The sequence below is a fragment of the Lontra canadensis genome, unplaced genomic scaffold (genome assembly GCF_010015895.1).
Source record: "Lontra canadensis isolate GAN:19392208 unplaced genomic scaffold, GSC_riverotter_1.0 scaffold48, whole genome shotgun sequence".
Lineage (NCBI taxonomy): Eukaryota > Metazoa > Chordata > Mammalia > Carnivora > Mustelidae > Lontra > Lontra canadensis.
The window spans coordinates 11,869,913-11,897,026 of record NW_022631042.1 but is presented as its reverse complement, the minus strand read 5'-3'; the positions used below and the strand labels follow the sequence as shown (position 1 = coordinate 11,897,026).

Here is a 27,114-nt window from a genome sequence, read left to right as displayed (position 1 = left end):
GGCACTATGTAATGATAAAGGGATCAATCTAACAAAAGGATATGACAATTGTAAATACCTATGCACCAACATTGGGGGGCATCTAATCACATAAAGCAAATATTAATAGACATAAAGGAAAAACTTGACAGTAATACATTAATAGTTGGGGACTTTAACACCCCACCTGTATCAATGAATAGATCATCCAGAAAGAAAATCAACAAGGAAACAACACAACAGACCAGATGGTTTTAACATATATACAGAACATTCCATCCAAAAACAGAATACACATTCTTTTCAAGTGCAAATGCAACATTCTCCGAGACAGATCATATGTTAGGCCACAAAATAATTCTCAAAAACATTTAGAGGACTAAAACCGTATCAAGCACAAAAAAAGGGAAAAAATACAAATACATGGAGGCTAAACAACATGCTCCTAAACAACCAATGGATCAATGAAGATATCAAGAGAAATAAAAAAATAACTGGAGACAACTGAAAATGGAAATACTACCGTTCAAAACCTTTGGGAGGCCCCAAAAACAGTTCTAGGATGGAAGTTAATAGCAATACAGGCCTACATCAAGAAACAAAAAAATATGAAATAAACAATCTTACCTTACACCTAAAGGAACTAGAAAAAGACAAAGTCCAAAGTTAAAAGAAAGGAAATAATAAGGATCAGAGCTTAAAGAAAGACTAAGTAAAAAGAGAAAGAAAAATAGAAAAAGATCAATGAATCCAAGAACTGGTTCTTTGAAATAATAAACAACAATGATAAACCTTTAGTGAGGCTCATAAAGGAAAAAAAAAAATTCAAAACTGGAATGTAAGAGAAATTACACCTACACCACATAAATACAAAATATTGTAAGCAATTCCTAGGAAAAATCATAGGCCAACAAACTGGACAACCTAGAAGACATAGATAAATTCCTAGAAATACACAATCTTCTAAGACTGAATCAGGAAGAAATAGAAAATCTGAATAGACCAATCACTAGTAACAAAATTGAATCAGTAATAAATAAAACTCCCAATACACAAAGTCCAGGACAAGATGGCTTCACAAGTGAAATATACCTAACATTTAAATAAGAGTTAATACCTATCCCTCCCAAACTACTCCAAGAAAGTAGAGAAAGGAAAGCTTCCAAATACATTCCACAAGGCCAGCATTACCCTGATACCAAAACCAAAGAACTACAAAAATAAAAAAAACTTAGATGTCAATATCCCTGATGAGCATAGATCCAAAAGTCTCCAACAAAATATTAGAAAATGAAATCCATTACCAAATACATTTAAAGGATTATTCACCATGATCAAATGTGATTTATTCCAGGGATGCAAGGATGGTTCATTCTGAACAATCCACACATCAACTCACATGATGCACCACGTTAACAAAATGAAGGATAAAAATGATGATCTCAATAGATGCAGAAAAGGCATTTGACAAAATTCAATATCCACGGTAAAAGCTTGACAAAGAGAGTGTTGAAAAAACATTTCAACATAATAAAGGCCATATATGTCAAGCCCACAACTAACATTATACTCAACGGTGAAAGGCTGGAAGTTTTTTCTCTAAGATGAGGAACAAAAACAAGGATGTCCATTCTTCCCACTTTCATTCAACACAGTAAGTCCTAGACAGAACACTCGGGTAAGGAACAAAGGACATCCAAATTGATAAGGAAGAAGGAAACTGTCACTATTTTCAGATGACATGGTATTTTACGTAGAAAACCCTGAAGACTCTCCAAGAAACTATTAGAATAAGTGCATTCCATAAAGTTTCAAGAAATGAAATTAAAGTACAGAAACCTATTGTGTTTCTATACACTCACAGCAAAGTTGCAGAAAGAGAAAATAAGAAAACAATCCATTAACAATGCGTCAAAAATAGTAATACAAGAATAAATTTAACCAAGGAGGTGATACACCAGTAGTATGAAAATTATAAGAGACCTCAACATGAGACAGGAATCCATCAGAATCCTAGAGGAGAACATAGGCAGTAACCTCTTCGATATCAGCCACAGCAACTTCTTTCAAGATATGTCTCCAAAGGCAAAGGAAACAAAAGCCAAAATAAACTTTTGGGACTTCATCAAAATCAAAAGCTTCTGCACAGCAAAGGAAACAGTCAAGAAAACAAAGAGGCAACCCACGGAATGGGAGAAGATATTTGCAAATGACAGTACAGACAAAAGATTGATATCCAGGATCTATAAAGAACTCCTCAAACTCAACACACACAAAACAGATAATCATATCAAAAAATGGGCAGAAGATAGGAACAGACACTTCTCCAATGAAGACATACAAATGGTTATCAGACACATGAAAAAATGTTCATCATCACTAGGGGAGATTCAAATTAAAACCACGTTGAGATGCCACCTTACACCAGTTAGAATGGCCAAAATTAGCAACACAGGAGACATGTGTTGGAGGGGATGTGGAGAAAGGGGAACCCTCTTACACTGTTGGTGGGAATGCAAGTTGGTGCAGCTACTTTGGAGAACAGTGTGGAGATTCCTCAAGAAATTAAAAATAGAGCTTCCCTATGACCCTGCCATTGCACTACTGGGTATTTACCCCAAAGATACAGATGTAGTGAAAAGAAGGGCCATCTGTACCCCAATGTTTATAGCAGCAATGGCCACGGTCTCCAAACTGGAAAGAACCAAGATGCCCTTCAACGGACGAATGGATAAGGAAGATGTGGTCCATATGCACTTTGGAGTATTATGTCTCCATCAGAGAGGATGAATACCCAACTTTTGTAGCAACATGGACGGGATTGGAAGAGATTATGCTGAGTGAAATAAGTCAAGCAGAGAGAGTCAATTATCATATGGTTTCACTTATTTGTGGAGCATAACAAAGAGCATGGAGGACATGGGGAGTTAGGAGAAGGCAGTTGGGGGAAATTGGAAGGGGAGGTGAACAATGAGAGGCTATGGACTCTGAAAAACAATCTGAAGGGTTTGAAGAGGTGGGGGGGTGGGAGGTTGGGGGAACCAGGTGGTGGGTATTAGAGAGGGCACAGACCGCATGGAGCACTGGGTGTGGTACAAAAACAATGAATACTGTTATACTGAAAATTAAAAAAAATAATTTTTAAAAAAAGACACCAATTAAAGAAATTGAAGATGACAAAAATAAATAGATACTATCTTTAGCCCACTCTATATTCTTATTTCCTTTATTATAGATTAATTGACCTTATAAGCTTGAGATTTATTCTGGACTCTGTTCCATTGATCTTATATGTCTGGTTCTATATTACTGCCATACTTTTTTGATTACTATAACTTTGTCCTATAGTTTGAAATCTGGGATTGTCATACCTCCAGCTAATCAATCCATTGCAAACACCTATAAATCCAAAAGCAGATCAAAGAGAAGAAGAGCAGCAATTCTAGAAACAGAAAATCAACCACTTTCTGAAAGGTAGGACAGCGGAGAAGTGAATCCAAAGTGATGGGAAGATAGACCGTGGGGGGAGGGGACACCTCCCGGCAAGTGGCAGAGCAACGGAGCACAAAATCAGGACTTTTAAAAGTCTGCTCCGTTGAGGGACATCGCTCCAGAAACTAAACCGGGGTGAAGCCCATGCGGGGTCAGCATGGCCCCAGGTCCCTCAGGGTCACAGAAGGATCAGGGGTGTCTGAGTGTCACAGAGCTTGCACGTATTAGAGCGGGGAAGCCAGCTACAGAGACAGAGCCAAGGAGTGAGCTCTCAGCTGGGGGTTACCTTGAACCGGTCACAGGCTGGGTGAGCCCAGAGCGTGGCCGGAGGCCAGGGAGACTGGACTGATTGAGCGCTTTTCTCTGAGGGCGCATTGAGGAGTGGGGCCCTGAGCTCTCAGCTCCAACAGGGCCGGAGACTGGGAGGCCGCCATCTTCATTCCCGTTCTCCGGAAGTCTATGGAAAACGTTCAGGAAATAAAAGCTCCTGAAAGCGAACCAGAACTGATTACTCAGCCCGGCCCCTGGTAAGGGCGGGGCAATTCCGCCTGGGGCAAAGACACTTGAGAATCACTACAACAGGCCCCTCCCTCAGAAGATCAGCAAGAGATCCAGCCAGGACCAAGTTCACTTACCAAGGAGAACAGCGGAATTCCAGAGGAGCAAAAAGCAAAGCATGGAATTCATGGCTTTCTCCCCATGATTCTTTATTCTTGCAGTTAGTTTAATTTTTTTTTCTTCTTCTAAATTTTTTTTAACTTTTACCCTCTCCTCTTTTAACATTTTTTAACTAGTTTATCTTAATAATACCTTTCATAAAAAAAATATTTTTTTTGAACCTTGATTATTATAGTCATATTTTATCCTTCATTATATCTAACTTTTTTTTGTATACACATAGGGTTTTTTCTTCTAAAAAATTTGGGGTACAACTTCTAATAGATCAAAATACACCCTAAATCTAGCTCCGGGCTTGTTCTAGTCTCCGGCTGGAGCAAAATCTCTCTACTTTCTTTTTCTTTATTCTCCCAACCAACTTACTTTATCAACTCCTTTTTTAGAAATTTAACAAAAAAATTTTTTTTCATCTTTATAGGCATATTCTATCCCTTCATTGGGTTTACCCTTATATATGTTTTTCATTCTTTAAGATTTTGGGAGATAGTTTCTTCTAAGAGACCAAAATACTCCCAAAATTAAGTGGGTGACCCTGTTCTAGTTACCAATCTAATATATATATTTTTTTCTTTTTTATATTTTTTTCATTTGTTTTCTTTTTTTTAATTTTTTTTTTCCTGAACTTCTTTTTATCCCCCATGATTTGGGGTCTCTTCTGATTTGGTTAAAGTGCATTTTCCTGGGGTCTTTGCCACCCTTTTAGTATTCTATTTGCTCCTTCATATATTCTTATCTGGACAAAATGACAAGGCGGAAAAACTCACCACAAAAAAAAGAACAAGAGGCAATACCGAAGGCTGGGGACCTAATCAATATGGACATTGGTAATATGTCAGATCTAGAGTTCAGAATGACGATTCTCAAGGTTCTAGCTGGGCTCAAAAAAGGCATGGAAGATATTAGAGAAACCCTCTCTGGAGAGATAAAAGCCCTTTCTGGAGAAATAAAAGAACTAAAATCTAACCAAGCTGAAATTAAAAAAGCTATTAATGAGGTGTCATACCTCCAGCTATTTTGTTCTTCTTTAAGGTTGCTTTGGCTCTTTGGAGTCTTTTGTGGTTACATACAGTTTTTTAGGATTATTTGTTCTAGTTCCATGAAAAATAGTATTGGTATTTTGATAGGGATTACACTAAATCTATAGATCACTGTGGGTAGCATGGACATTTTAACAATATTAATTCTTTCAGTTCATGGTCAGAAATCACTTTTACCCCCTCCCTCCCATCACTTTTACCCCCTCCCTACCAGAAAGTAAACAGATGAAGAGCGATTTTGTACTTTACTCAGGGTGACCCAGACAATAACAGGCCAAACTGGGATTCAAATCCAGGAAGTCTGGCTCCAAAGGTTACAGTCTTAACTATCACCCCATCTCGGCACTCCATTAGTGATTATATTGCCTCTCCAAATTGACACTTGTAAGTATCAGGTTTTAGGCTGGCTCCAGATTTGGAAAACCACACAAAGAAAAAAGAGAACTAGAGCTATTTAGCAAAAAGCAGAGAAAGCCAAAAAGGAGATGTAATTATTGTATTCAGATACCAGTCTCCTTCCCAAATTCCTTCCCTAACTCCATTTTTAATAAGAGGACATCAAGCTATCAAAGATCCTGGGAGCAATGTGAAGGATAAAAAGAGTCTGAGATTCTGAGAGACAGGGGCTGAGAGATGTGTGTAGCATGAGCCGAGGGCAATCCATAGCAGAGGACAGCCATGAATTAGAGGCCACCTGCCAACAGCCTCAGATTTTTATTTTCTAGCTAATTCATTTACCAAACACTCACAGTGTACCTACCCAACGCACATTGTTCTCAGCACTAGGAAATGCCAGAGAACAAACTGCTCCTGCCTTCCTTCCTGGTCTTATATCCTCCCTTCCTCTCCTGCTAAATCCACACTGGCCCTTCTGTATCACAGATCGTTCCCCCATCAGGACCTCTACACCTGCATTTCCCCATTCCTGGTGTGTTCTATCTCTTGTTCTTCAAATGGTTCAGCTTCTACATCATTTCCCCAGCGAGGGCGTCCCTAACATTCCCGTCAAATAAACATCTGGTAGCTTGTTCTTATATCCCTTAATTTTAATCTTTGCACTTATTGGTATCTAATTTTTTTCCATTTTTGTTTACTTTCTCCCCCTATTGAATTTAGTTTAATGACATTTGTTTTGTTTTTTTCATTTTAAATGGGCTCCCCACCCAACATGAGGTTTGAACTCATGACCCTGAGACCAAGAGTCATAGGTTCTACCAGTTGAGCCAACTTTAGCTAATGAAATCAGGAACTTCTGTTTTGCAGTTTTCTGTATTTGTGTTTTGAATAGTACTTAGAGAAGGAGTCTGTAAATATTTACTGAATGAATTAATAAGCAAGAAATTATGCTTCCATTTTGGGGAAGGTGTTATCTTTGTTATTTTGACAGCCAGTGGTTGCAAACTAGAGAAAATATAATGTGCATTATGTGGTTGAAAAGGCTAAGCATAAGCGACATCCAAACTCCTCTTCTTAGTAATAGGACTCTGGCTGGAGTTTACTTCCCCTGGCATCCTTTACACCAAGGATTTGGTCAATGTGGTGTGGGTGGGAAAATGAGGTGTGTCATTTCTAAGTCATGCCCTTAAAAAGGAAGGTAGATGTCACCACTGGCCCTTCCTCCCAACCCCTTCCGCTACCCAGATGATGTCAGGATCTAAAGAAACCACTTTGGATGCGGTGATGGAAATCTTGTGTGTTGAGAATGACAGAGCTGCTTTGTCAACCTTAAATAGCTTACCTCTGCAGTATTATCTAGAGAAAAATAAGCTTCCATCTTATTTCAGTCACTGTATTGGAGGGGGGTGGTTACTTAGTTACAACAGCGAGGTCAGTACTCTAATAACACTGTTTTAAGTCTTCTTCAGCAATTGAGAGGGTCCTTTCAATTTCAATTTCCTGCCTCTTTCAGGAACTACTGCCCAAATACTATCCGCATATATTTTCATTTCTTTTATTTTATACTTACCATCTTTCAAGTTAGGTTCTGTGTCCCGCAACACATTGCATTTGCAATCTTCCACGTGCTTAAAGGGAAAGGAAACACAGTGTGAATTGCTCCTAATAGGAGCCAATATGCTATATGTCTCGCCCATAATACCTTAATTCTCCCAATATGTCTGTGAGTCCAATGTCATTTCACTATTTTAAGCAAGAAACAGGCTCAAGGACACTAGGTGTTTTGTCCAAGACCACACATCTAGTAAGTGGCAGAGTGAGACTTTGAATCAGGTAATAGCCAAGTTGGCTCTTTCCACTACTCTATGCTGATACCATGGTACGCACAATGACTGAGGGCTTGCATTTGTGTTTTTAGATTTCTTTTGGCTCTAATTTCTTTTGTTAACTGCATGACTTTTACTTGTGGATTGTTTCTTATGACATCTTTATCCAACCCTTAGGGCTGTATTTGGTTTTTTTATAAATTGCAGTAAAATAGAAGATAAAATTTAGTATTCAGCTATTTTTTTAACTTCCTTTTTTAGTTTTTTTTTTTTTAATTCAACTAGCCAGCATATAGTACATCATTAGTTTTTGGTGTAGTGTTCAACGATTCATTAGTTGTGTTTAACACCCAGTACTCCTCATATTCAGCTATCTTTAAGTGTATAGGTAGGTTAGTAACATTAAGTGCATTTGTGTTGTTGTACAACCAACCAACACCATCTACCTCCAGAACGTTCCTATCATCCCTGAAAAAATACGGGATGCTTCATGAGTTTGTGTATCAGCCTTGCACAGGGGACATGCTGTTCTTCTCTGCATTCTTCCAATCTTAGTACCCATGCGGGTCAAGGGAGCACAGGGAGCTTAAGTCATTGGTTTTCTAATTCTTGGCTCCTTTCCTCCTTTTCTTTCTTTCTTCCCTTCAGTGATCTGCTGCCTGCAGCTTCGCAATGAACTGGAGTGTCCTAGTGATAGATGTGCCTGTTTTAAAGTCATGAGTAAGGGGAAAGAGAAATAAACATAAAAGGGCCTGGCTTGGGTCCTATTTTCATTCTCTGCCCCAACCAATCCCCAGGGGTCTGAGCAAGGAAACCAGAGATTCACAAATTGCCTAATTTAAAACGGAATCATTTTGAAGTTGCTCAGCCCTTCAACCAGTAAGTTAGCAACTCTGACCCGCTCCACCCCGTATGACTCACTGTCCAGTTTCGAGCACTGCCTGTCTCTCAGAGTTTCAGCTTCATCTCGAGCTCCCAGGCCCTATCTTCCCTTACTCCTTTCCTTCTTCCTACCCTCTCTCTTCTGGAGGTCATCCTTGTCTGCAGAAAAGCATGGCAGGTAGAAGGGTCCATGGTTTCAGGGGAGGAAACTAATTTTGTGCAATTTTCTGTGTTCCATGAAAGGCTTTTTCCGTAAGAACACCAACATTTGACCATTTCCCATGTTCACTGTCCCCTCACTCCCTTGGGACTGTTCCCTACATCTCTACAAACACAGGAGCGGCCCACTTCTTCAAAAATATTTTGTCCCCACAAATCCTGTTCATGGGAAGAGGCTCTGAGTTTAGTCTGTTCCTACCATTTATTATTAGTTTATTGCTCTGATTCAACACATAAGCAAGCATTTGGGCTTCTAAATTATACCCTATGCAATTGTGAAGAGGAAAACTGGAAGATATTGCCCCATGGATTCCATTACCATGCTTGCATAAGCCTGAACCGACCACCTTCCCTTCTCCTTCACCACCTAACGGCCTCTAGGAAAGAGCTTGAGGTGCAGGCCTAGCAGCTCTGCCTCTACCCAGGATGCCTTCCAGGACCCAGTGGGAGCACCCTGAGGCTGTGTTGAACCCATCAGGAGATGGTGCGGATACCTAGGCCTAGTCCTCGAGAAACCAAAAATCTTACAGACAGGAGCAGTCAGTATGCAAAGCTATACCTGCTCTCAGTAAAAAGGTGAGCTCTCTTCAACACTGAGTTTGCAAGAGTGATAGTAATGATTAGTGGAAAGTGGGGTATCAAGAAGGTCTTCCTTACTAGAAAAAGTCTGCTAAGGTAGTTTCAGTAGAAATAATAATTCTTATAAAATTGTATGGGGTAAAATGAACTACTGGGACTTCATCAAGATCAAAAGCTTTTGCACAGCAAAGGAAACAGTTAGCAAAACCAAAAGACAACTGACAGAATGGGAGAAGATATTTGCAAACGACATATCTTATCAGAAAAAAGGCTGGGGGGAGAGGAGTCAAGATGGCGGAGAAGTAGCAGGCTGAGACTACTTCAGGTAGCGGGAGATCAGCTAGATAGCTTATCTAAAGATTGCAAACACCTACAAATCCAAAGGGAGATCAAAGAGAAGAAGAACAGCAATTCTAGAAACAGAAAATCAACCAATTTCTGAAAGGTAGGACTGGCGGAGAAGTGAATCCAAAGCGACGGGAAGATAGACCCCGGGGGGAGGGGCCGGCTCCCGGCAAGCGGCGGAGCAACGGAGCACAAAATCAGGACTTTTAAAAGTCTGTTCCACTGAGGGACATCGCTCCAGAGGCTTAACCGGGGTGAAGCCCACGCGGGGTCAGCGTGGCCTCAGGTCCCGCAGGGTCACAGAAGGATCGGGGGTGTCTGAATGTCGCAGAGCTTGCAGGTATTAGAATGGGGAAGCCGGCTACAGAGCCGAGGAGTGACTCTCAGCTCGGGGTTACCTTGAACCGGTCGCAGGCTCCGTCAGCTCGGAGCACGGCCAGAGGCCAGGGTGACGGGAGTAATTGGGCGCTGTTCTCTGAGGGTGCACTGAGGAGTGGGGCCCCAGGCTCTCGGCTCCTCCGGGCCGGAGACTGGGAGGCCGCCATCTTCATTCCCGTCCTCCGGACTCTACGGAAAGCGCTCAGGGAACAAAAGCTCCCGAAAGCAAACCCGAGCGGATTACTCAGCCCAGCCCCTGGTAAGGGCGGTGCAACTCTGCCTGGGGCAAAGACACTTGAGAATCACTGCAACAGGCCCCTCCCCCAGAAGATCAACAAGAAACCCAGCCAGGACCAACTTCACCTACCAAGGAATGTAGTTTCAATACCAAGGAGAGCAGCAGAATTCCAGAGGAGGAGAAAGCAAAGCACGGAACTCATGGCTTTATCCCCATGATTGTTTAGCCATGCAGTTAATTTAATTTTTTTTGTTGTTTTTCAATTTTTTTTTCTCTTCTTCTGCTAAATTTTTTTAACTTTTACCCTTTTCTTTTTTAACGTTTTTTAACTAGCTTATCATATATATATTTTTTTTTTCCTTTTTATATTTTTTCTTTATTGGTTTTCTTTTTCTAATTGTTTCTTTCTTTTTTTTTTTTTCTTTCTGAACCTTTTTATCCCCTTTCTCCCCCCCTCACGACTTGGGATCTCTTCTGATTTGGCTAAAGCATATTTTCCTGGGGTTGTTGCCACCCTTTTAGTATTTTACTTGCTCCTTCATATACTCTTATCTGGACAAAATGACAAGGCAGAAAAATTCACCACAAAAAAAAGAACAAGAGGCAGTACCAAAGGCTAGGGACCTAATCAATACAGACATTGGTAATATGTCAGATCTAGAGTTCAGAATGACGATTCTCAAGGTTCTAGCCGGGCTCGAAAAAGGCATGGAAGATATTAGAGAAACCCTCTCAGGAGATTTAAAAGCCCTTTCTGGAGAAATAAAAGAACTAAAATCTAACCAAGTTGAAATCAAAAAAGCTATTAATGAGGTGCAATCAAAAATGGAGGCTCTCACTGCTAGGATAAATGAGGCAGAAGAAAGAATTAACAATATAGAAGACCAAATGACAGAGAATAAAGAAGCTGAGCAAAAGAGGGACAAACAGCTACTGGACCATGAGGGGAAAATTCGAGAGATAAGTGACACCATAAGACGAAACAACATTAGAATAATTGGGATTCCAGAAGAAGAAGAAAGAGAGAGGGGAACAGAAGGTATATTAGAGAGAATTATTGGAGAGAATTTCCCCAATATGGCAAAGGGAACAAGCATCAAAATCCAGGAGGTTCAGAGAACCCCCCTCAAGATCAATAAGAATAGGCCCACACCCCATCACCTAATAGTAAAATTTACAAGTCTTAGTGACAAAGAGAAAATCCTGAAAGCAGCCTGGGAAAAGAAGTCTGTAACATACAATGGTAAAAATATTAGATTGGCAGCAGACTTATCCACAGAGACCTGGCAGGCCAGAAAGAGCTGGCATGATATATTCAGAGCACTAAACGAGAAAAACATGCAGCCAAGAATACTATATCCAGCTAGGCTATCATTGAAAATAGAAGAAGAGATTAAAAGCTTCCAGGACAAACAAAAACTGAAAGAATTTGCAAACACCAAACCAGCTCTACAGGAAATATTGAAAGGGGTCCTCTAAGCAAAGAGAGACCCTAAAAGTAGTAGATCAGAAAGGAACAGAAACAATATACAGTAACAGTCACCTTACAGGTAATACAATGGCACTAAATTCATATCTCTCAATAGTTACCCTGAATGTTAATGGGCTAAATGCCCCAATCAAAAGACACAGGGTATCAGAATGGATAAAAAAACAAACCCATCTATATGTTGCCTACAAGAAACTCATTTTAAATCCAAAGACACCTCCAGATTTAAAGTGAGGGGGTGGAAAAGAATTTACCATGCTAATGGACATCAGAAGAAAGCAGGAGTGGCAATCCTTATATCAGATCAATTAGATTTTAAGCCAAAGACCATAATAAGAGATGAGGAAGGACACTATATCATACTCAAAGGATCTGTCCAACAAGAAGATCTAACAATTTTAAATATCTATGCCCCTAATGTGGGAGCAGCCAACTATATAAACCAATTAATAACAAAATCAAAGAAACACATCGACAATCATACAATAATAGTAGGGGACTTTAACACTCCCCTCACTGAAATGGACAGATCATCCAAGCAAAAGATCAACAAGGAAATAAAGGCCTTAAATGACACACTGGACCAGATGGACATCACAGATATATTCAGAACATTTCATCCCAAAGCAACAGAATACACATTCTTCTCTAGTGCACATGGAACATTCTCCAGAATAGATCACATCCCCGGTCCTAAATCAGGTCTCAACCGGTATCAAAATATTGGGATCATTCCCTGCATATTTTCAGACCACAATGCTCTGAAGCTAGAACTCAATCACAAGAGGAAATTTGGAAAGAACCCAAATACATGGAGACTAAACAGCATCCTTCTAAAGAATGAATGGGCCAACCAGGAAATTAAAGAAGAATTGAAAAAATTCATGGAAACAAATGATAATGAAAACACAACAGTTCAAAGTCTGTGGGACACAACAAAGGCAGTCCTGAGAGGAAAATATATAGCGGTACAAGCCTTTCTCAAGAAACAAGAAAGGTCTCAGGTACACAACCTAACCCTACACCTAAAGGACCTGGAGAAAGAACAAGAAAGAAACCCTAAACCCAGCAGGAGAAGAGAAATCATAAATATCAGAGCAGAAATCAATGAAATAGAAACCAAAAAAAAAAAAAAAACCAATAGAACAAATCAACGAAACTAGGAGCTGGTTCTTTGAAAGAATTAATAAGATTGATAAACCCCTGGCCAGACTTATCAAAAAGAAAAGAGAAAGGACCCAAATAAATAAAATCATGAATGAAAGAGGAGAGATCACAATGAACACCAAAGAAATACAGACAATTATAAGAACATACTATGAGCAACTCTACACCAACAAATTTGACAATCTGGAAGAAATGGATGCATTCCTAGAGACATATAAACTACCACAACTGAACCAGGAAGAAATAGAAAGCCTGAACAGACCCATAACCAGTAAAGAGATTGAAACAGTCATCAAAAACCTCCAAACAAACAAAAGCCCAGGGCCAGACGGCTTCCCGGGGGGAATTCTACCAAACATTTAAAGAAGAACTAATTCCTATTCTCCTGAAACTGTTCCAAAAAATAGAAATGGAAGGAAAACTTCCAAACTCATTTTATGAGGCCAGCATCACCTTGATCCCCAAACCAGACAAGGATCCCATCAAAAAAAAGAACTACAGGGCGCCTGGGTGGCTCAGTGGGTTAGGCCGCTGCCTTCGGCTCAGGTCATGATCTCAGGGTCCTGGGATCGAGTCCCGCATCGGGCTCTCTGCTCAGCAGGGAGCCTGCTTCCCAATCTCTCTCTCTGCCTGCCTCTCTGTCTACTTGTGATCTCTGTCTGTCAAATAAACAAATAAAATCTTTAAAAAAAAAAAAAAAAGAGAACTACAGACCAATATCCTTGATGAACACAGATGCAAGAATTCTCACCAAAATACTAGCCAACAGGATTCAACAGTACATTAAAAGGATTATTCACCACGACCAAGTAGGATTTATTCCAGGGCTGCAAGGTTGGTTCAACATCCGCAAATCAATCAATGTGATACAACACTTTAATAAAAGAAAGATCAAGAACCATATGATACTCTCAATAGATGCTGAAAAAGCATTTGACAAAGTACAGCATCCCTTCCTGATCAAAACTCTTCGAAGAGTAGGGATAGAGGGTACATACCTCAATATTATCAAAGCCATGTATGAAAAACCCACCGCAAATATCATTCTCAATGGAGAAAAACTGAAAGCTTTTCCGCTAAGGTCAGGAACACGGCAAGGATGTCCGTTATCACCACTGCTATTCAACATAGTACTAGAAGTCCTAGCCTCAGCAATCAGACAACAAAAGGAAATTAAAGGCATCCAAATTGGCAAAGAAGAAGTCAAACTATCACTCTTCGCAGATGATATGATACTATATGTGGAAAAGCCAAAAGACTCCACTCCAAAACTGCTAGAACTTGTACAGGAATTCAGTAAAGTGTCAGGATATAAAATCAATGCACAGAAATCAGTTGCATTTCTCTACACCAACAACAAGACAGAAGAAAGAGAAATGAAGGAGTCAATCCCATTTACAATTGCACCCAAAACTATAAGATACCTAGGAATAAACCTAACCAAAGAGACTAAGAATCTATACACAGAAAACTATAAAGTACTCATGAAAGAAATTGAGGAAGACACAAAGAAATGGAAAAATGTTCCATGCTCTTGGATTGGAAGAATAAATATTGTGAAAATGTCTATGCTACCTAAAGCAATCTACACATTTAATGCAATTCCTATCAAAGTACCATCCATTTTTTTCAAAGAAATGGAACAAATAATCCTAAAATTTATATGGAACCAGAAAAGACCTCGAATAGTCAAGGGAATATTGAAAAAGAAAGCCAAAGTTGGTGGCATCACAATTCCGGACTTCAAGCTCTATTACAAAGCTGTCATCATCAAGACAGCATGGTACTGGCACAAAAGCAGACTCATAGATCAATGGAACAGAATAGAGAGCCCAGAAATAGACCCTCAACTCTATGGTCAACTAATCTTCGACAAAGCAGGAAAGAATGTCCAATGGAAAAAAGACAGCCTCTTCAATAAATGGTGTTGGGAAAATTGGACAGCCACATGCAGAAAGATGAAATTGGATCATTTCCTTACACCACACACGAAAATAGACTCAAAATGGATGAAGGACCTCAATGTGAGAAAGGAATCCATCAAAATCCTTGAGGAGAACACAGGCAGCAACCTCTTCGACCTCAGCCGCAGCAACATCTTCCTAGGAACACCGCCAAAGGCAAGGGAAGCAAGGGCAAAAATGAACTACTGGGATTTTATCAAGATCAAAAGCTTTTGCACAGCAAAGGAAACAGTTAACAAAACCAAAAGACAACTGACAGAATGGGAGAAGATATTTGCAAATGACATATCAGATAAAGGGCTAGTGTCCAAAATCTATAAAGAACTTAGCAAACTCAACACCCAAACAACAAATAATCCAATCAAGAAATGGGCAGAAGACATGAACAGACATTTCTGCAAAGAAGACATCCAGATGGCCAACAGACACATGAAAAAGTGCTCCATATCACTCGGCATCAGGGAAATACAAATCAAAACCACAATGAGATATCACCTCACACCAGTCAGAATGGCTAAAATTAACAAGTCAGGAAATGACAGATGCTGGCGAGGATGCGGAGAAAGGGGAACCCTCCTACACTGTTGGTGGGAATGCAAGCTGGTGTGGAGGTGAAACATGGGGGGTGTGGGGGTAGGAAAAGAATAAATGAAACAAGATGGGATGGGATCGGGAGGGAGATAAACCATAAGAGACTCTTAATGTCACAAAACAAACTGAGGGTGGCCGGTGGGGGGGCGGGAGGGAGAGGGTGGTGGGGTTATGGACATTGGGGAAGGTATGTGCTATGGTGAGTGTTGTGACGTGTGTAAACCTGGTGATTCACAGACCTGTACCCTTGGGGCTAATAATATATTATATGTTTATTAAAAAATAAAAATTATTTTAAAAATTGTATGGAGTGTTCTCATATTAATAGCAATACGTAGGGGCGCCTGGGTGGCTCAGTGGGTTAAAGCTTCTGCTTTCGGCTCAGGTCATGATCCCAGGGTCCTGGGATCGAGCCCCACATCGGCCTCTCTGCTCAGCAGGGAGCCTGCTTCCCCCCCCTCTCTCTGCCTGCCTCTCTACCTACTTGTGATCTCTCTCTGTCAAATAAATAAATACAATCTTTTAAAAAAATAGCAATACATATTCTTGGTAAGAAAGTCAGGAAAATTGTATATATATTCAAATCTTTCCAATCCCACAATACAGAGATAACTGTGTAAATATTTCTTAACCATGAGAGACTGTGGACTCTGAAAAACAATCTGAGGGTTTTGGAAGGGCGGGGGGTGGGAGGTTGGGTGAGCCTGGTGGTGGGTATTGATTGCATGGAGCACTGGGTGTTGTGCATAAACAATGAATTCTGGAATACTGAAAAGAAATTTTAAAAAATAAATAAAAATTTAAAAACTTATCCCATTTAATTTTACTTGGATTTAGCAGGAAAAAAAAGGGGAGGTGAAACTAAAGGAGCTGAATTTTATGGACATATTTCTTCAAAATAAGCTATTAGTTAATAAGGAACTCTTCAAATAAATTACTAAAACATGAGGCTGTGACACTAGTGTTAATGCATAATATTAAAAGCTTATGCTTCTTAATGGCCACAAGTTTGTTTCCAAATATTCAGGTTTAGATGACTATCTGGTGAAAATCCAAGGTCACCTTTGCTATGCTAAAAACAACAAAATCATATATTTTTTCCTGACCGAAAGAGAAAATGGGAACAAACTTTTTATCTAAGTGTACTCCCTGGGTGATTCTTCAAAAGAATTACTGGGAAAAATCTGACCTGTAAAGACTTATGTGCTATAAAAATAGTGATCCAGTTTCAAGAGTAAAACAATGACACTCAACATGGGAATGTTTATACACTTTACCAGTTATAAATTCAAATGCATTTAATTCTGAGAGTCCATCGCTTTGTTTTACACCAACTGCTCAAAATCCAACTTGACTCATATTTAGACCATGCCTTTCCTGTAGAGTGTTTTATTCTATTTCCCAGATGAACTAGTGGCCATTCTTTCTCTTGTTGAAAAAAGACAGACTGACACCAGCATGTCATTGATAGCAAGCTATAGTGACACTTCTAGATCCTAATCACAAGATCTGTGTAGTGTTCCCCACTGTCTTCCTGAAGACTCATTCCACGGAGCCTTCTGATTTCCGGTTCTAATTTGGACTAACTACTGTCTAAGCATGTGAAGCAACGGTCATCGTCCTAGGATATCCTCCTAGATTGGGCTCTTAGATCCTGCATTTTCCTCTTTCTGGGGCTCTGTTTCTGTGTGGCTCTAGTATAGCTGTAAGTAACTCTCCTAGAAAAAAGGATTTAAAAGACAATCTTTCTGAGTCCTTCCCAGCATCTGAAAATATTTTTACGCTTTGTCTAGCGGGGATATATTTTGAGGTTCAAATCATTTCCCTCCAAATGTGGAACTCCTCACCCCATTGTCTTTCAGAATCCAGCATTGCTGGTGCCTGGGTGGCTCAGTCGTTAAGCATCTGCCTTTGGCCCAAGTCATGACTGCAGAGTCCTGGGATCAAACCCCACATGGGACTCCCTGCTCAGCAGGAAGCCTGCTTCTCCCTCTCCCATTCCCCCTGCTAGTGCTCCCTTGTTGTGTCTCTATCAAATACATACATACATACATACATACATACCTTAAAAAAAAAAAATCCAGCATTGCTGATGGGAGTCTGGGCCAGTGTGAGTGGAATCCCTTCACAGGCAAGCTTGTGTTTGCTCTGCAAACGTTAAGGATATTCTTTCTATCCTTGCAGGACAGAAATTTCACCACTGTGCGTCTAGATGGACCTTTCCTTCTCAAGACCCAAATCATTTCTCTATTTTGAAAACAGTGATGTCCTCCGTCTGTGTTCTTTTCATCCTGAGACTCCTACTGGAGCACACAGAGGGTAAACTGTGTGGCTCTCTTCTCAGCCTCCTCCTCCTTCTCATCTCCTTTTACATCACATACCTAAGTTTTGGAATTTTTTTTTTCCATTTATCTTTCAGATTACTAATTCAGTCCTTGGATACTTCTATTTTTTAGACTTCCATGAAATTTCAAAGTTGATTTTGGTAATCATATTTTCAAGATTTCACTTTGAGCAATTCTGTTTTTCTGATTATTCCTTTCAATGACAACATATTTTCAATTTCTCCACAGCTTCGGTTTTTTTGTTTTTGTTTTTTAAGACTTTAAGTAATCACACCCAGTGGGGGGCTTGAACTGACAACCCTGAGATCAAGAATCCCATACTCTACTGCCTGAGCCAGCCAGGTGTCCCTCTCAATGGGTTCTAATGAGACTATAAAAGTCCCCCTCCTTCCAGCATTATCTCCCTTTACCCAAGGGGTAGGCTGTCCTATTTGTTTTACTCCTTTGTGCTGATGGGTTTTCTTTAATTCTCTGGTTATCTTTGTCCTTAGATCAGGACCAGTTTGCCCTGGGGTTCCCCTAGACTGCATTTCGAGCAATATTTTGAGAGGTGAGGATTAGAGATGAGCAAAGTCTGAGTGAGGCATTCCAGGTTGACTGTTTTGTGCTTATTGTGGGGGCAGAAGTAAGCAAATCACGGTCAAGGCCAAGAATTTTATCGGACTAGGAAAAAAGTATTGTGCTGGGAGTAAAAAAGAGAGATAAAATTCGAAGGCTTAGGATAAGTGTAAGATGGTGATTGACAAAGGATTTCTAATGGGGGAGGGGGTGACTATGCCAGTATGATAGGAAATAGGAACACTTCCAATTTACTGGTCACCAAAAACCCTGCCACTATCCACACCTGCTGCTGTCGTCCCAGAGAGACATGTAAGCTGATTTCTATTTTTTTAGTTGCCTCCCCAAGAAACAAATATCTGCTCCTGCCTCTCCATGGGGTCCTACAGAACTGAGAAGTCACGAAGAGTTCTGAAAGAGGAGAGGCCCTGTTGTTCAGGGTCCCAGGGTACAGCACAGTCCTGGCAGGCCACTCAGGTTCTGGCTCAGCTCCCACTCTGGGCGGCCTGCCTTATTGCTCAGCACCACCATGACAAGGCCATGTGCCCTCCTAGTTGGCCTTGCAGGTGGATTTAATACATAACATCCCTGCTACTTTGCCAACTCTGATTGGTACAGCAATTTTGATGGGCTTTGCATGCTATCAGAACTTTTTCTTTTAAAGCTACTACTTATGAAAATTTTCAAACACATTTAGAAGTAAAGAGAACAGTATAATGAGCCCGCATGTGCCTGTTACCCAGTGTCTTAGTCCATCTGGGCTGCTATAACAGAATACCACACCCTGGGCAGCCTATAAACAACAGAAATTTGTTTTCTGTTAAGGATATTCTTTCTAGAGGCCAAGATCAGGGGTGCAACCATGGTCAGATTCTTGCAAAAGCCCTCTTGCTGGTGCACGGACAACCACCTTCTCCCTGTGTCATCACATAGGGGAAGGGGTGAAGGAACCCTCTTGGGTATCTTTTATGGGAGTACTAATCCCACTCAGGAAGAATCCATCCTCACAACAGAATCACGTCCCCAAGGCCCAGTCTCCTAAAAACCATCACACTGGGGGGTTAGGATTTCAACATATCAGTTTGAGGTAGACATAAACGTTCCAGCTTCAACAACTACATCAGTGTTTTGGCAATTTAAAAACCTACTTTTAAGCAGCACTCATTTTTCAAAATGAGACTTTCCTTTTTAATGGACATGTGGCTAAGCCCCACCTCCTGAAATTCTGAGATCTAAACCCCTAAAAACATAGTTTTAAAAAGTTTCACAAGGAATTCTGATGCCCACAGAAAACTGAGAGCCCCTGATGTAACAAAATGAAAACAGAAACATGATTCTAGCACATACACAAAATTCGAAAGGGTTTAATAGAAGAATACCCAGAAGACATAAAGAAAAAATGGTTATATTGGTCTATATGAAAAAATGGAAATGGCAGTAGACCAAAAGACCACAAAAGAAAAGGAATACAAATAATACAATGAGAGAAATATTTTCAACTTATATAATATCCTCAATTCATGGCAAATTTTGATAAATTAACTATATTTACTCAAAATAGCAATATTTGTAGAACCCCACAGACAAAAGCTATGAATAGACATCGCCTGTTCAGACTCAGATGAAAATCTGAAAATGACCAAAAAGCTATGTACAGATGCTAATTCTCTTTAGAGGTAAGTAGATTACAAGTTAAAATGATAAAGAAACCATATCTAACCATCATATTGGCCAAAACTGAAATGATTTCTAATCTCCCATACTGGTAAGATTTGAGAAGAAGGCCACTCCCATTCAGTCACAGTAGGACCGTAAACTTTTTAGATACTAATTAGGCACCAAGTATAAAATTTATTTTAAAGATTTTATTTATTTATAATATAGAGAGAGAAAACAAGCAGGCAGAGAGAAAGGGGAAAGCAGGCCTCCCACTGAGCAGAGAGCCCAACGCAGGGCTCAACCCCGGGACTCCGAGACCTCAACCTGAGCCGAAGGCAGAGGCCCAACCCTCTGAGCCACCCAGGTGCCCCATCCATGTATAAAAAATTTAACCCATACACTCTGGGACCCAAAATCTTACTTCAAGGCATCTAGTCAGGAGAAAGAAAAGTCTAAATTTATTAAGATATGTAATAGTAATTATATATATTTCATCCTAATATCATAATATCATGTTTCATAACATCAGCAATGAACATTTACTGAATGCTTACTATGAGCCAAGAGCTGTGCTGAATGTGCTACAAAGGGTGTCTGAATTAATCCTTGCGACAACTTTAGGAGGTAGTTACCAATGATTTGTTTTGAAATGTGCTAGTCAGTGTTGGAGTTGGAACTTGAAACTGTCAATATGACTGCGGAGTTCACACTGCTGGTCATTGCGATGTGCTGCCAAACTAAAGACAGATAACGAAAAAGAAAACTAACCCAAATGCCCTTGATAAAGGAATAGACTTCACAACGACATCAACTACGAGAAACACAAAACACCCAGCCCCCCTTTGGTTTCACAATTAAAATCCACCTTGCGGGAAGGGAAGCTGGAATACCTATGTCTTCCATAGAAACAGAAAGAGAAAGTCATGATGAGGGAGAGACAAGTATGAAAATCTTTGCTGGATGGATGGCTTGGGAAGAGATTTCTCTCCTAAACAACCTCAAGATTTTTCAGCAAATTCCTGGTGAGAAGAGTTCTAACCAAGCCACTGACAAGATAAGGTTCCCCAAGCTTCCAATCAGAAGCAACTTTCTGGCTTCACCCCAACTGGCCCTCCCGAGGAAGAGCACTGATGGTGTGAGCAACTTTTTTAATTGGCAGAGGAGTGGCGCTTATGAGGATTCTAAGGGTGCTGGAAACATGGCCTCAATTTTCCTGAGAAATCATCGCTTGTTTGTTTTATCGCCTTAGAATTTGGAGAACATGTCATGAATCCTATGTTCTCACCAAGCCTGTGGCTGACTCTGCTCTGAAGACTTATTAACTCCTGGTGGAAAGAGAGAAGCTCCCTATCAATGACACGATCACTTGCCCCCATGTTCTGGGCTTCAGGGTAGACTCTCCAAAGCCGTCTCACTCTAGGTTTTATGCGTGAAGTGTGAGAAAAGATTCTACAGATAAACCACATGCCAGAGCTGAAGTTCTGGGAGCATATACCAGAATAGCTTCTCAGTTTGCTTTAAAATAGATTTAAATCTATAGTCAGTATAAACAAGTCACAAAGACCAGTGTAGACATTGTGTAATAAAGACTATTAATCTAACTGTGTGTGCCTGAAATTAATACAAAATAAACAAGGAACAAGTATTATCCCAATAATCTATTTAAGAAACCATGACAGCCACAGTCTCAAAATTATTTTTTCTTATCATCAACTGTTATTAATAGCTACTTAACCTAACCTCGTTCTCTTTTCAGACTCATGGGAGTAAACACACTTCTAACTTGTGCAAACCTCTGCCTTACGGTAAAATCTTTGAAGCATATTTACTGCTAAAGCACAAAAATGTGGTATTTCCAGATGATTCTTCATGCCAAGTCCTTATCAAAAGTTCCTATTAAACTATTTTCTTTTAGGAAAAGTTTGCTTATTACCAGCTAATCCCAGAAGACAAAGTTGCTCCCTTGACATGCCCAAGAATCCTGAGCAATCACACATCTTCCCAGATTTGACCACAACAGAATGAGAAAAGACGGAGTTGAAGCATCATATAGATGAGAAGCGCTTGGGTTCTGGGCAGATTATTATTTGGATTCAGATCCAAACCGTCATTTATGAGCAAAATACTCCACCTCTCTGTAAACTGTCTTCCCTGTAAACTGTCTGTAAAGTGGGAACAATAATTGTTCTTCCTTCACAGGTTTAAGAAGCAGATGAGAAACTGCATGTAAAACATATAGCACTAGGTCTACACAGAGGAAACACTCAGTAAACATGATCTGTGTTTTGTGAGTCATGAAAAAAACACCTTGAGGGATCCTCCTTGACAGTTGAAAAAGTGGTTAAGTCCTTAGCTCTAACATCTAAAACACTTGGTTTCAAATACAGTTCAGATATTCCTTAGCGACATGACCTTTGATTTTTTCTTAACCTTTATGAGTCCTCTCTTTAACCTATAAAAATAGAACTACAGTAACCCACTTCTTAGGGTTGTTGGGAGGATTAAATGAGATAATGCATGGCCTCTCCAGTGCCTAGCAAAATAGTAAGTGTTCAATAAATGTTAGTGGCTTTTTTTTTTTAACTTTCATTTTATACTTATTATTTCAATTTCTGGTTAAATCAAATACAGTTGACCCTTGAACAACACAGGGTTCAACTATGCAGGCTACTTACGGATTTTTTCAATAAATACAGTATAGTACTTTTTTAAGATTTTTATTTATTTATTTGACAGAGGGAGATATGGCGAGAGAGGGAACACAAGCAGGGGAAGGGGGAGAGGGAGAAGCAGGCATCCTGCCCAGCAGGGAGCCCCATGCAGGGCTCAATCCCAGGACCCTGGGATCATGACCTGAGCTGAAGGCAGACGCTTAACGACTGAGCAGCCCAGGCACTGTAGTACTCTTAATGTATTTTCTCTTCCTTATGACTGAGAGGGAAAGAGAGAGAGGTGGCAAGAGCAGCAAAGGGAAAGAAAGAATCTTCAACAGGCTGCATGCCCAGCACAGAGCCCAGAACAGGGCTGGATCTCACAACGTTGAGATCATGACCTGAGCCAAAATCAAGAATCAGACTCAAAAAAAAAAAAAAAAAAAGTCAGATGCTTAACCGACTGAACCACCCTGGTTCCCCCTTATGAGAATACAATATGTAATACATAAATCATATAAAATATGTGCTAATTGATTATCTTATCAGTAAGTCTTTCAGTCAAGAGTAGGCTACTGGTATTAAGTTTTGGGGAATCCCGGGCACCTGGGTGGTTCAGTGGGTTAAAGCCTCTGCCTTTGGCTCAGATCATGATCTCAGGGTCCTGGGATCAAGCCCACCATTGGGCTCTCTTTTCAGCAGGGAGCCTGCATCCCCCTCTCTCTCTTTCTCTGCCTGTCTCTCTGCCTACTTGTGATCTCTGTCAAATAAATAAATAAAATCTTTAAAGAAAAAAAAGTTTTGGGGGAATCTAAAGTTAAACAGGAATTTTCAACTACATGGAAGTCAGCTCCCCTAACCCCTCTACTACCCAAAGGTCAACTATACTTAGTAATTAGAACACAATTGATTCTCCTGTTTAAAAAATGCAGTAAGCCCGCAAATCTTGTCAGTCCATTTTTGGGAGGAAATCCTGGCTTACAAGTCAGAATATAAAGACTCTGTCAAGTGCTAGCCAAGTGATCTCAGAAATATCAGAAGCTTGTGTTTCTTAAACTATAAAATCAAATAAAAATGTCTTCTTTTATACAGTAGTAAGATTTTCATAGGGAGTAATGGATGAAACATGCTTTATTTATTATTTAAATAGATGCAGAAAAAGCATTTGGCAAAGTACAACAACGATTTATGATAAAAAAAAAAAAAAACACAGCAAAGGAAGTCTAGAGGGAACACACCTCAATGTAATAAAGGCCTTGTGTGGAAAACCAACAGCAAATATCATCCTCAATGTGGAAAAACTGAGAGCTTGTCCCCTAAAGTCAGGAACAAGACAAGGATGTCCATTCTTACCACTCTTATTTAACATAGTACTAGAAGTCCATGCCACAGCAATCAGACAAGAAAAAGGAATAAAAGGTATCCAAATTCATAAGGAAAAAGTGAAGCTTCCCCTATTTGCAGATGACATGATGCTATATATAGAAAACACTAAAGACTCCACCAAAAATCTAACAGAACTGATAAATGAATCACCAGATATAAAAGCACAGAAATCTTTTGCATTTCTATATACTAATAGTGAAGCAGCAAAAAGAGAAATTAAATTCCATTTACAACTGCACCAAAAAAAAAAAAAAGTACGTAGGAATAAATTTAACCAAAGAGGTGAAAGACCTGTACTCTGAGAACTATAAAACACTGATGAAAGAAACTGAAGAAGACACAAAAATATAGAAAGACATTTCATGCTCATGGATTGGAAGAACAAACACTGTTAAAATGTCTATACTACCCAAAGCAACTCACACACCTAAGGCAATCTCTATCAAAATACCAACAGCATTTTTCACAGAAGCAGAACAATCAATGTTAAAATTTGTACGGAACCACAAAAGACCCCAAATAGCCAAAGCAATCTTGAAAAAGAAAAGCAAAGCTGAAGGCATCACGACAGCAGACCTCAAGTTATATTACAAAGTTGTAGTAATCAAAACATTATAGTACTGATATAAAAAACAGATACATAAATCAATAGAACAAAACATAAAATCTAGAAATAAACATACAATTATATGATCAATTAATCTTCAACAAAGCAAGAAGGAATATCCAATGGGAAAAAGATAGTCTCTTCAACATATGGTATTGCAGAAACTGAACCACAAATGAATGAACCTAGACCGCAGTCTTTAACCAAATAAAAAAATAAATTCAAAGTGGATTAAAGACCTAATCTGAGACCTGAAACTATCAAATTCCCACAAGAGAGCACAGACAGTAATTTCTCAGACATTGGCCATAACAACATTTTTCTCAATACGTCTCCTGAGACAAGAAAAATAAAAGCAAAAATAAACTATAAGCATGACATCAAAATAAAAAGCTTCTGCGCAGTGACAGAAAGAATCAACAAAACTAAAAGGCAACCTACTGAATGGGAGAAGATATTTGCAAATGACATATCCTATAAAGGGACAGTATCCAAAATACATAAAGAACTTAAACAATACCCAAAGACAAATAATCTAATTAAAAATGGGCAGAAGACAGGAGGAAACATTTCTCAAAGAAGACATACAGATGGTCAACAGAGGTAAAGATGCCAATGTCACTCATCAGGGAATGCAAATCAAAACCACAATGAGGTATCAACTCACACCTGTCAGAGCGGCTGAAATAAAAAATAAAAAATAAAACATTAAGTGTTGGCGAGGATTTGGAGAAAAAGGAACACTTGTGCACTCTTGGTGGGAATGCAAACTGGTGTAGCCACTGTGGAAGACAATACGAAGGTTCCTCAACAAATTAAAAACTGAACTACCCAGTGTGTAATCACATGGTTGGGTATTTACTCCAAGAATACGAGAACACTAAATCAAAGGGATACACATGCCCCCTGTGTTTACTGCAGCATTATTTACAAGAGTCGATCTATGCAAGTAGCCCAAGTGCACAGTGACAGATGAATGGAGAAGGAAGCTGTGGTGTATATATATGACAGGCTACCACTCGGCCACAGAAAAGAATGAAGCCTTGCCATTCGCATTACCATCGATGGAGCTAGAGAGTATAATGCTAAGCCAAATAAGTCAGGCAAACACATGATTTCACTCATATGTGGAGTTTAAGACACAAAGCAAACAAGGAAAGGAAAAAGAGAAAGAGAAAACCAAGAAACACACTAGAGAACACACTGATGGTTGCCAGAGGAAAGAGGGGTAGGGAAGGAACCGGTCAAACAGGGGAGGGGATGAAGGAGGGCTCTTGTCAGGATGAGCACTGAGTGATGCACCGAATTCCCTACATTATAAACTAACAGAACACTGCATGTGAACTATATTGGAATTAAGACAAAAACTTAAGAAAAGGGGTGCCTGGGTGGCTCAGTGGGTTAAGCCTCTGCCATCAGCTCAGGATAATCTCAGGGTCCTGGGATCGAGCCCCTCACTGGGCTCTCCGCTCAGCGGGGAGTCTGCATCCTCCTCTCTCTCTGCCTGCCTCTCTGTCTCCCTGTGATCTCTGTCAAATAAATAAATAAAATCTTAAAAAAAAACTTAAGAAAAGTTTAAAAAATATATATACTTTTTTCTACTGAGTTTGTGAATTGTTTTATGGCTGAGAAAATGGAAAGAGATCCAGGATACCAGCAAATGCATCTGCTTTCCCTTTCCCGCTCTGCAGGCTGGAGCACTGGCATCCCGAATATCTGACCATACAGATCTCTGTGTTAATCCACTCCTAGAATGGCTTGTCATGAGGACTGTGCATGTGTTCTGACCAGGAAGATGCTTGGAGCAGTCAAAATTTTGATAAAACCTGTGAAAGAGGAAGAAGAGGAAAGGCTTTCATCTTACAGTGAGTAAATCGATGTGCGAAGAACCCAAAGCATGCCATCCACAACTACTTGCAACCAGCAGTAAGTGTGAGATCAGAGTACTTCCTCCAGGTATCAGAACCTATTCCTCATTCCCTACTTAAAAGAAAATATCCAAGAAAAAAAGAGAGAGAGAAATAATAACTTGGTGTGTACACACGTGGGTGTATGTATCAACTCTTCATCAGTGTGTATGTACAGAGCGTCTAAGCTTAGCCCGGCCTGGCAGACAAAGCTAAGTGAGAGATGGCCAGTGCAGGCAGACGTCTTCTTCTAGGAAAGCAGACTGGACCAGATCAGACGGTAGGCTAGGATTCCCGCCCACCCCCACACCGCTGCTGACCTTCATTTGAAGTGGGCCATGCATCCCCTCCTTCAAAACCTTTCCCTAAGTGTTACCAAGTCCTCCCCATTTAATCCTGACTCTTCATACTGGGGTCTCACCCTGCATTTCCATCCTTCCCTTGGCACTCCCTGTTCACCTCCAGTGTGTGGAGCTCCCCCAAATGTCCTAAACAAGGTGTGACTTCACCCTGCCCATGGCTTGAGCTCTCCTTGCAGCAAGAATAGCTTTTCCCTTCCCCGCCCCTAACACGGCACGTGGCCCAGCTCACCTTGAACTTCACCTCCTGGGGAATCTTCTCCCTTTTCCCCTCATGCAGACCAACTCATCCCACCCTCCTTGCAGCCCACTTTGTGTTTGTGGACCGGCTGGTCAGCCCCACGGGGAGAAGCAATCTCCACGGGTGTTAGGTCCGCTCAGC

At 40.2% G+C, this 27,114-nt stretch overlaps 1 pseudogene; it reads right to left on the bottom strand.

Moving 5' to 3' along the window:
• Positions 1 to 7,880: 7,880 nt before the first annotated feature.
• On the bottom strand, positions 7,881 to 7,981 carry LOC116876962 (annotated as a pseudogene).
• Between the last annotated feature and the right edge of the window lie 19,133 nt (positions 7,982 to 27,114).